Source organism: Sander vitreus, chromosome 21, assembly GCF_031162955.1.
Source record: "Sander vitreus isolate 19-12246 chromosome 21, sanVit1, whole genome shotgun sequence".
Taxonomy (NCBI): domain Eukaryota; kingdom Metazoa; phylum Chordata; class Actinopteri; order Perciformes; family Percidae; genus Sander; species Sander vitreus.
Window position 1 is genome coordinate 25,577,141 of NC_135875.1, and position 10,248 is coordinate 25,587,388.

Genomic DNA, 10,248 nt, shown 5'->3' on the forward strand with positions numbered 1-10,248 from the left:
TTCTGGTTTATTGGCATTTCTTTAAACCAATCACAGTCGTCTTGGGCGGTGCTAAGCTCCGCACAGAGCCGCTGCAAAATTGTTGTGCAACAGAAAACTCAGATTGGACAGATAGTCTAGCTAGCTGTCTGGATTTACCCTGCAGAGATCTGAGGACCAGTTAACCATAGTCCTCACAAATCCAACACAAAAAAAGATGAAGGTGACGGACCTCAGCGACAAGACATGCATCCGGCGGAATATCTTGCGGCACCGGAGCAATCCCAGAAGTGGAACGTCAAGGATACAGACGATAGAAGGTGAAGTAGGGAGAATAGTTGGAAAAATGTCAGTGGTTTTAATTAGTATGAATTTCATTGAAATGTTGAATTATACCAATAATGTATAATATTGGAATATATATATATAATGGAATATTTTAAGGTTTTTTGAAAAGCTTAAAATGTGTATGAAGAACCCCAAATGTATGAAAGATGTAAAACATTTTAAGGTTTGAATGGAGTATGCGGTACATACAGTTGAACATGCATGAAAAAGCAGCTGAAGCAGTATGAGTATTTGGGATAGTGGGAAATGGATGAAGGATGCAAAATATAGAGTAAGCAACGAAAGAAGTTCAAATGGGAGTTTTATGGAAAGGACTTAAATGAGCTTAAGTGTGCTAACAAGAAGTCAAGGTGTCCTTATATTGTCTTTGTGGGGATAAGGATAAAACATAAGATGAGGTCCAAGCCCTGACAACCCTAACCCTAACCCTATTACCGCTTTGAAAAACTAAGTCCGTCCGTAGTTTTCTGTTAACGTACAATGGCTGTATGGGGGCTTTTATTTTGAAAAAAGAAGCCTCATCCTGAGATTCCTGTAAGGATACAGTTACTTTCTAGTAACTGGAATATCAGAAATGACAGTGTGTGTGTGTGTGTGTGTGTGTGTGTGTGTGTGTGTGTGTGTGTGTGTGTCAAACTGCACTATTTTGCTCATATGAATAAACTCTTACTGACACCAGTTAATGGTTGCCATAATGTTCTATAACCCGCCCATCTGCTGGCTTAACTGTGTAAGAAGAATTCCAAATCTGTGAAAGATGTGGAACATTTTAAGGTTTGAATGTATTGAGTATGCATCACTAGATACAGTTGAACACGCATGAAAAAAGCAGCTTGAAAAAGCAACTGAAGCGGTACGTATAGTTGAAAAAGTGGAAAAGTGATCAAGGATGCACAATATAGACTAAGCCAGGGATCTTCAACAGGGGGTCCGGGACCCTTAGGGCGTCCTCAGCGTCACTGCAGAGGGGCCTCTAAATTATCGTTACGTGTTGAATCTTACATGTTATTGGCAAATATAACTCCCCACTGATGATAGGCTTAATGGTCTATGGGTAAGGTAGTCTCTAAGGCCATCCACAGATACAGTTCATCCTGAGGATTCACTGGGCCACATGTAGGTTTAACATTAAAACATAATTAATAAAATCATGCCAACAATTATTAGGCTTTTTTAATAGCTTAGTATTCTAAAAAGGTATGTATAAAGGCTTTAGGCCGCCCTACACGTTATTGTAGGCCCAGTAATGCAACTTCATTTTATACAATATATGTAGTAAGGGGTCCCTGCACCGTCTCTCTCAGTTAAGGGGTCCATGGCTAAAAAATGTATAAGACCCCTGGACTAAGCAATGAAAGAAGTTCAAATGGGAGTTGTACGGCAAGGACTTAAATGAGCTCAAGTGTGCTGAAGAGAAGGTTTCCTTAAATTGTCTTGGAATGTGTTGGAATAAGGATCAACAATCAGATGAGGCCTAAACCCTGACAAGAGTTGAATTATAAGCACTTTCATTTGAAAAACTGGGTCCATCCCTAGTTTTCTGTTAACATACAGTGGCTGTTGGAGTTTTTTTATTTTTAAAACAAGCCTCATCCTTCTGCAAGGATACAATTCATACATGTGTAATTATGGGCTGGGACAATAGGGTAGAAATAACACAGGAGTCAACGACGAGTTAAGAAGGGTGTGTTGTCGCTCTGAGGGAGATCATTCAAAAACTCAAAGTCATATCGCTGAAATGAGCACATTGGCTGAAAATAGACGAGAATATCTACAGTTTGACATATAAATTGTGCGTGGGCGTGAGAGCCAGTTATAGAGAAGGTTTTAAAGCTGACTTTTCCAAAGCTCCCCACTCTAGTGATGTCATCGCCCACTCTAAAACCCCTATCACAATGGCTCAATCAGGGTATAACCCAGGTTGACTGTTTGTTTGAATGGGTTAACCCTCCTCGATCTTCTCGGCCTCGCGACCCAGATCGCCAGGTGGGTTTGATGAGGGTAGGCTAGCGTCCATTTCAATGTGAATTGTGCCGGGGCAGGATGAATTATGGGATTGGTTGGAAATGACAGTGGGGTAGTCGTCACAGGTCGCTGCACACATAAATACATCTGTTTCTCACTGTTCTTTACGCTGGGTTTTCACTGTAGACTGTATAAAAGAGAAACAGACACCCGTTTGCAGACTGCAGTTCAGTCCGGCTGCTGGGTAGCATGAATCTCTCTTTCTTTCTCTGTCTGAAGCCAACAACAAAGCCCAACTTTACTTTTAATGAAATCAAACAAAGAGAAATGTTCTCCTCTCGTCTTAAAATATTTAGAAATCGATACTAGAGTAACCTTTTTCCAGCTGCTGAAATAAATTTGTCTGCACAAAATCATCTGAGAAGTAATTGATGGTTATTTATTTGTGCTTTAGAACGTAATCACTGCAAAACAAGCTTTATTTATCTCTCCCTACTGTACAATGACAGATTCCAGTAGCTACAAAACATTAGTTCTGCTGCTATACAGATGGACTGGAGTATGTGATGTTTCGACATACTGTACTATGACTTTTTTATCACTTTTTTTGATTTGCTATACTATGATTTTTTTCGACATACTATACTATGGCTTTTTAATATCTTTTTTTGGCATACTATACTATGACTTTTCTTTCAACATCACATACTATGACTTTTTTCGACATACTATACTATTACTTTTAAATCAAAGTTTTTTCGACATACTATACTATGACTTTTTTATCACTTTTTTCAACATACTATACTATGACTTTTTAATATCTTTTTTCAGCATACTATACTTTGACTTTTTTATCACTTTTTTCAACATACTTTACTATGACTTTTTAATAATTTTTTTCAACATAGTATACTATGACTATTTAATATCTTTTTTCAGCATACTATACTTTGACTTTTTTCGATATACTACACTATGAATTTTTTTATCACTTTTCTCGACACACTATATTATGACTTTTTATTTTTTATTTATTAATGTCTGCACAATAATGATAGATGGAATAGACCCCATCATGACATCATCGAATTCCCATTGTATCATCATCTTATTTAAAGGGGGCTGAGAAGCTGTGAGTATGTAGGATACCCCCCTGATGGAGTCTAGACACTGGTGGTGATGGTGATGACTGAAGACGATGCTGAGATCTGGATGAATGAGAAGAGGAGCAAAGTCTGGTGAGCTTGAATTGATGAACTGGAGGTGAAGGGGGTGGAGGAAGGTCACGACAACTCACACTGAAATGAGAGCTGACAGCAACAGAGAGAACAACATTGAAATATTGACAGCAAGAATGTGATTGGTCGATAGAGATTGTGGCTAAACCTGGTTGGTTTAACTAAAAGAGTAAACGCCCCCTAATCAGCTGGTAATGTGAATCAAGGCAAGGTAAGGCAGCTTTATTTGTATAGCACATTTCAGCAACATCTTCCATTCCTTTACTGCTGTGTATGTGTGTGTGTGTGTGTGTGTGTGTGTGTGTGTGTGTGTGTGTGTGTGTGTGTGTGTGTGTGTGGGCTTGTTTAACTATATTCATGGGGTCCAAAAACTGGGAGTCCAGTATACTTGTGGGGTCCCGACAGCTTTGTGGGGCCAACATGCTGGACCCCCCCAAGGTTAAAGGTCTGTTTTAGGGTTAAGACTTGGTTTTAGGATTAGGGTTAGAATGAGGTTCTGGTTAGGGTGAGGGTAAGGGTTAAGGTTAGGGATTTAGTGGTGATGGTTAAGGTTAGGGTAAGGGGCTAGGGAATGTATTATGTCAATGACTGGTCCCCACAAAGATAGTGCCACAAACCTGTGTGTTTGTGTGTGTGTGTGTGTGTGTGTGTGCGCGCGCGCGCATATGCGACTGTCAGATGTTGGGTGAACATACAGATGCTTGTTTTTTGTTGTTTGTGTGTTTTTTAATGTTACCTGTTGATTGTTGGAGCAGACAATGCAAGAAAATGTTCTTATTTTATCTAGTATATTATGTTGAAAAAAGTGATAAAAAAAGTCATAGTAGTGAGTACAACTGCACGGAGACAATCTTGTGTGTGTGTGTGTGTGTGTGTGTGTGTGTGCGACTGCAGGTGTGTCAGACGTTGTTGGGTGTCTAATTACAACTAAAGTACTGAAAAGCATCAAATCAGGATGAAGCAACTTTGATTGTATGAAGAAGCTCAGGTACGCCCACGGTCCTTTAAATGCCCCTGTCTGGTACTACCTCCACTGGGCCTTTAAATGCCCCTGTCTGGTACTACCTCCACTGGTCCTTTAAATGCCCCTGTCTGGTACTACCTCCACTGGTCCTTTAAATGCCCCTGTCTGGTACTGCCTGGATTAGAGCCAAGCTGCCTGTGTTCATAGGACAAAGTGTCATTGAAAACCTCAAGTGCCGACACTGAAAAAAAGAGTTCCAGTGTTTGAAGTCATAAGCCTTTTTATTCAGTGTAAAAGTCAGATCTTACAAAAACCACCAGATAAACTTTCACAGCCATGCGGAAACAGTTTGCAATGCTTGTAAACAAAGAAGCCATCCATTACAACCAATATATGATCCAAACATTTGGCTTTATTTACAAAGTCTATCAAAGCTTGATCACAGCACAAATTTACCATATGAAAGGAAAATGGTATACACTATCAAAAAGATGTACAAACTTTAAACTGCAATCTAATAATGTACCTCAGGGGTCAGTGTTAATATCAATAGATTTATAACTATTAACATAGATTTTTTTTCATTTGTATCCAAAATAAATTTTGCACCATAACCCTCTAAACTCACAATTATTTTCAGACAATAGTAATCCCAATACATTAAGTCATTTTTATCAAATATATATAGCACCACAATATAATGGTTTAATATAATCAGGGGGGGGGCTATCACATACAAAAGACCCGTGTTAGTATCCAAGAAAAAAACAAACAAATATCCAACTCCAGCCTGCTCCTCACCACTGCGCACATCTGGCAGAACCAGATCAGGCGCAGGAGGAACTCTGCAACTACAACAGAGTCCCTCTATGGAAGCCCATTACTTCCAGGGAAAGAAAAAAATACTCATGGTAAGAGAGCAAAGTCAAAATGTAGTTTTCAGTTATGAGATACCTCAACATTTGACACCGAAATTATGATAGTACATCACATTTATGATGATAAAATGTGACTTACTAAGCCAAAATTAAGATAACTATGAAAATGTGGTCAACATTGAGAATAGCGAAAAATGTTTCATTGTGTTTGAATGTTTCATTTAAGTAGACACCATTTTATTATTTGTTATACTTTTGCATTAGTAAGTCAGAATTTTGAATTAGTAGCTCATACTTTTTCTTAAAAATGTGGGTTGAGTATTTTATATCAAGCCCAACTTTAATATATTTTCTTTCTATTCTTGGCGGAAATGGGCTTCCATACTTTGATTACAGCGGAAGAGGAAAAACAGACTGAAGAACAACCAATGACGGTCACAACAAAAACAAGCTCAGCACAACATCGGCACAACGTGTTCTGTTCTACATGCATTAAGTTGATCAGTACACCCAATCTCACATCAACTCATTGCTTCGACCTCCAGCTACTGATGCCCAAACACTTTAAATACACAGCTACCCGTGGATGGAGGACAAACTTGTTCCATTTTTAGATTTGGGGATCAAGGTGAAACAATAAAGTGTAATATCTACAAGGAAACATGAGAAACAGATCCAAAACAGTGTTGATTGTGCATTTGATTATTTAGGGTTAATCTAGAAGAGGGTAGCAGCAGTTAGTCCATAGAACAGTCTTCTTTTTCTTTTTTGTACTAAGATATCAATGCAGTTTGGTCATGAAGTACTTGTATGTCTTTCTGCCTCCAACATCAGAAGAAAATAACTCCTGTGACAGATCCTAACCTGAAACCTGTCTGCTTCAAATGATTGTGAGACACTGTCTTTTATTGCTCATTTGGTCTTAGAAGCTTAGCGTTTCAGCCGAGCTTTGTATCCAATCTGATCAGGAGACAAATTGAAAAGAAAAACTGGTAGAAAACAAATCTTATATCCCGTTAAGAAATAAAAGAAAAACCGGAAGCCACACAAACAAATCAAGCTACAAAAAAAGCAACAAACATCCATGTGTTTGTGACTCATTTAAATGTAGAATTTAACATGAAGACAGATTAAAAAAAAAACTACAAAACATGGACAAAAATACACGAAGTAGCTAGTGAGATAAGACCTTTGTTGTTTGAACAGTACGGAAGTAAAAAATGGCCCTAATAATTAGTCTCGAAAGCAAATGAATACCTTAATGTGAAATGTAACCACTACGGGATAATTCATTTTAAATACCACTGAATTGAGAGTATATATATATATAAATAACTCTGAAAACTATCCATTTGAATTGCTGTGATTTGAATTGTTGTCTTTAAAGGCAACAGGTTTACAGGTTGTTCCAATGAGACAACCTGTAGGGGGACTGAAGCTGGAAAAGTTGCGTAGTATGCCTTTAAAATGTATTTCAGGTTCATTTAAAATGGTGCAATTAAAAAAAAAACATTTGAATTGATTTTGAAAGAGTCAAATGCATGTCTAAAACAAGAGGAAGAAACCCTCCTAGTCAGGATGAGATACATAATTAACTTGTTCAAGACGATAATTGCGCACAGGACTTCACATAAAAATGAACTAGACTATATATCATTTTTTAGGAATTTCTATCTGAATTCGTGCATACAACAATTGAAAAAAGAAATTTGCTTAAAAAGTTTAAAAAAAAAACAACAACCACCACCAAGGGTTTCATATTGCACCACTTGAAATGAGCTACTGGAAATGTCAAAGATGGAAATTAAAACCAGCAGACAGCTGATTAAATAGCTCCTATACATTCAGTGGTGTTTACGTTACAGCATCATGTATCACGTAGTAGTTACATTTCACAAGTACAAGTACGTTTTCAGTTACTAGTTATTACGACTTATTTTCTTTTACCGAAAAGATGCACATGATGCAAACGCCTTTGAGCTTTTCAAACCCAGCTAATTCAGACTTGTAGTTACGACCCTTACAACCAAAACAGAAAAAAAAAGAAACATACTTCCTGAGAATCTAATCATGAACCTTACTGGTAGAAAGAGAAATGATGATCTTTTACCGTCACTGAGAGGTTTTAAATCTGCTCTGCATTTCAATACAGCCTTTGGCCATACAGTGAGTATTCTGTATGTGAACCCATGCTCACAAAAAAAAAAAATCACATTTATACAATACCATTTTGTTAAATTATCTCATCTGTTAATTATATTAATGTAGTGATCATGACATTTGAGGGTGCTATACCTTTTATTTAACATAGCAAAATAATATGGGATCTATTATTATTGCATATCATTCTAATTAGAAGACTACCTCATGTGCTGTGATAAAATTCTTCCATGTTTGGTGTCTAGTCTTCAAGCGGATCGTTTTCGGTAATCATCTTCATTTGCATATGCTAACACAATGCCATAGTCTATTTCACACCGTCTTGTTTTTTTCTCGTTTTAGCTAAACGTGGCTAGCATCAGGAGGTAGTAGATAAACAGCTGCAAAGATTTAGCTCTAAGAAGAATGAAAGGAGTCTAGTCTTTTCCACGGCCAAGCATGGATTTCTGACTAATCAGGATTTGTAACTCCATACCATCATAGTCATGAAGCATATATATACATACATATATATATATATGTAGAATCTATGTATTTATGTCACTCTTAGATGCTGTCGTGTTATGTGAATGCTGCCCTCAGAGACTATTGGAAAAGCAGTGCATTTTCATGTTTCATTATTGACAATAAACCTGTTATTCTGTGGCTCAGGTGAAACATAAACTAGCTTGCATACATATGGCTCTGACATGAGAATAACCTAAGCAATAAAAAAAAAAAAGAAATTAGAAAAAAAAAAATCATGAACACTTTGCATATTACCCTAATAATATATGTAACATTCTTTTTAGCATATGGACAACTAAACTGTTTGATGAGTCCAATCTCTTATTTTCAATAACGCTGATGCTACACTTGCTGAAGTATGGAGTCTTAAGTGTGCCACTTTTTCCATTGTTTAAATTATATTCATCAATAAATTACTAATTTTCGAAAAGCAATTGTACATTAATTGAATTTAAATTTAGGTAATGCATTAAAAAAAGAAATCACTAAATTATTTCTCAATTTTACTTTGCTTACACATCTTTAAATTACATTATTATAAGTAACTAGAATAACAGTGTGCTAAATATTACATATGGACCTCAAATCCACAGGCCGTCCTGCAAACACAGCTGGCTGTAGAGAAAGGCACTATGTGGTTGTGTGTTGGTATTTCTTTAAATAAAAACGTATTCTGCCATTGCATTTTAAAATCCAACTATCAATACGTCACTTACAGACAGAATAAGGATATTTGTATGTAATGTTCCTTTTTTTCAATTTGTAATGCATTATCAAAATAAAAAAGAAACTATTTATATTTGCTTTTCTAAAATGTATTAATTGACTATAATTTAATACGTCTATAAATCTGATGGCATACTTCAGACTCCATACGGGTGAGGAGGAGTTCCAGATGGAACCTTGAGCTTGGTCCTCCTCTGGGTATAAATACAGCAGACATGGTCCAAAAGACAACAGAAACACACGCATCTGCAGCCTGAAACACTGCTGTAGTGAAACTTTTGACAGTATGTAAGTGAAGTACCTGCCAGCGTCTACAATATTTGAATATACTGTACTGTACAGTTTGGCTGACACTTGAGGCCAACATCGGTCAGCGTGTCCGTCTGTCCAATAAGACTGAGGTTCGTCCCTGACAGCAGCTACATCCAAACTGTAAAAGGTCAAAGTACATATTGTAGGGTTGGACAGTGAGAATAACATGTCAGAGTGTACCCTATCATACCAGTAAGGTTTCGCTGTTACACAACATACCCTGCAGCTCACATACAGTCACACTATGCTTATTTGTTTCTCATTTAGTATTTCATTATAACTAAGGTGATTTTTTTTTTTTTTTTAAATTTTTTATGGTAAACAGCTTATCTCCACAGCTTCATCATTTCTGTTCAAAATTACAGCACAAAGATACTGAAATCCTCACAATGACTCATACATTTCAGCGAGGGCCACTCCTGGGCTCATGAGCACTGCTGAATTCTTGCTACAGCAAGTTAGCTGCATTGTGGGAGCTCCGATTTCTGTGATAGGTCCCTACTAAAACTCCACATTAAGGTATCAAGCCACCGTACACTGTTACCACATTAGATATGTGCTCTCCTGATTAAGCTTATCCTAGCTAATGCTATCTACAGGCAGGTTTAGCTGAACAGTAAAGGAAATGTTGTGCTATGTCACAGTTTTGTGACATAAAAAGTAGTTGTAATAAAAACCAGATATCCCCCACAATGTCCACTTAATATAGCTGAAGGATATTAAGATGTACAAATGTGCAGTGTTAGTGAAAGCCCAATGGAATGTGCGAGAGGATTTCTATAATTGAATAAAACAATAGTCATGGATTACTATTTAAAGCTGCACCATGTCCATTTAAATGTGTCGTCTATACACACACACCATAACATTACATTGGTTCTACAATAGAGAGAGAAAGAAATGTTAATGTCACCCCTCAGACGCTGTCTGAGAAATGCCAAATAACTATTTATATATTTCAAAGTATTGATCAACAAATAAACAATTAGTTGCGGAATCTAAATAGATTTTGGTGACCTTGATAAATCATAGGTGGTAAAAAAAGCCCTAATATGAATGATATTATGAAACGGAATTAGATTTTGCCTCTGTAACGGTTGAATCAGAAATGACTGCAGCTGTGGAAATCTTCTGGCCCAATATTGGAAGAAAAAAAAGCCAGCCAAAA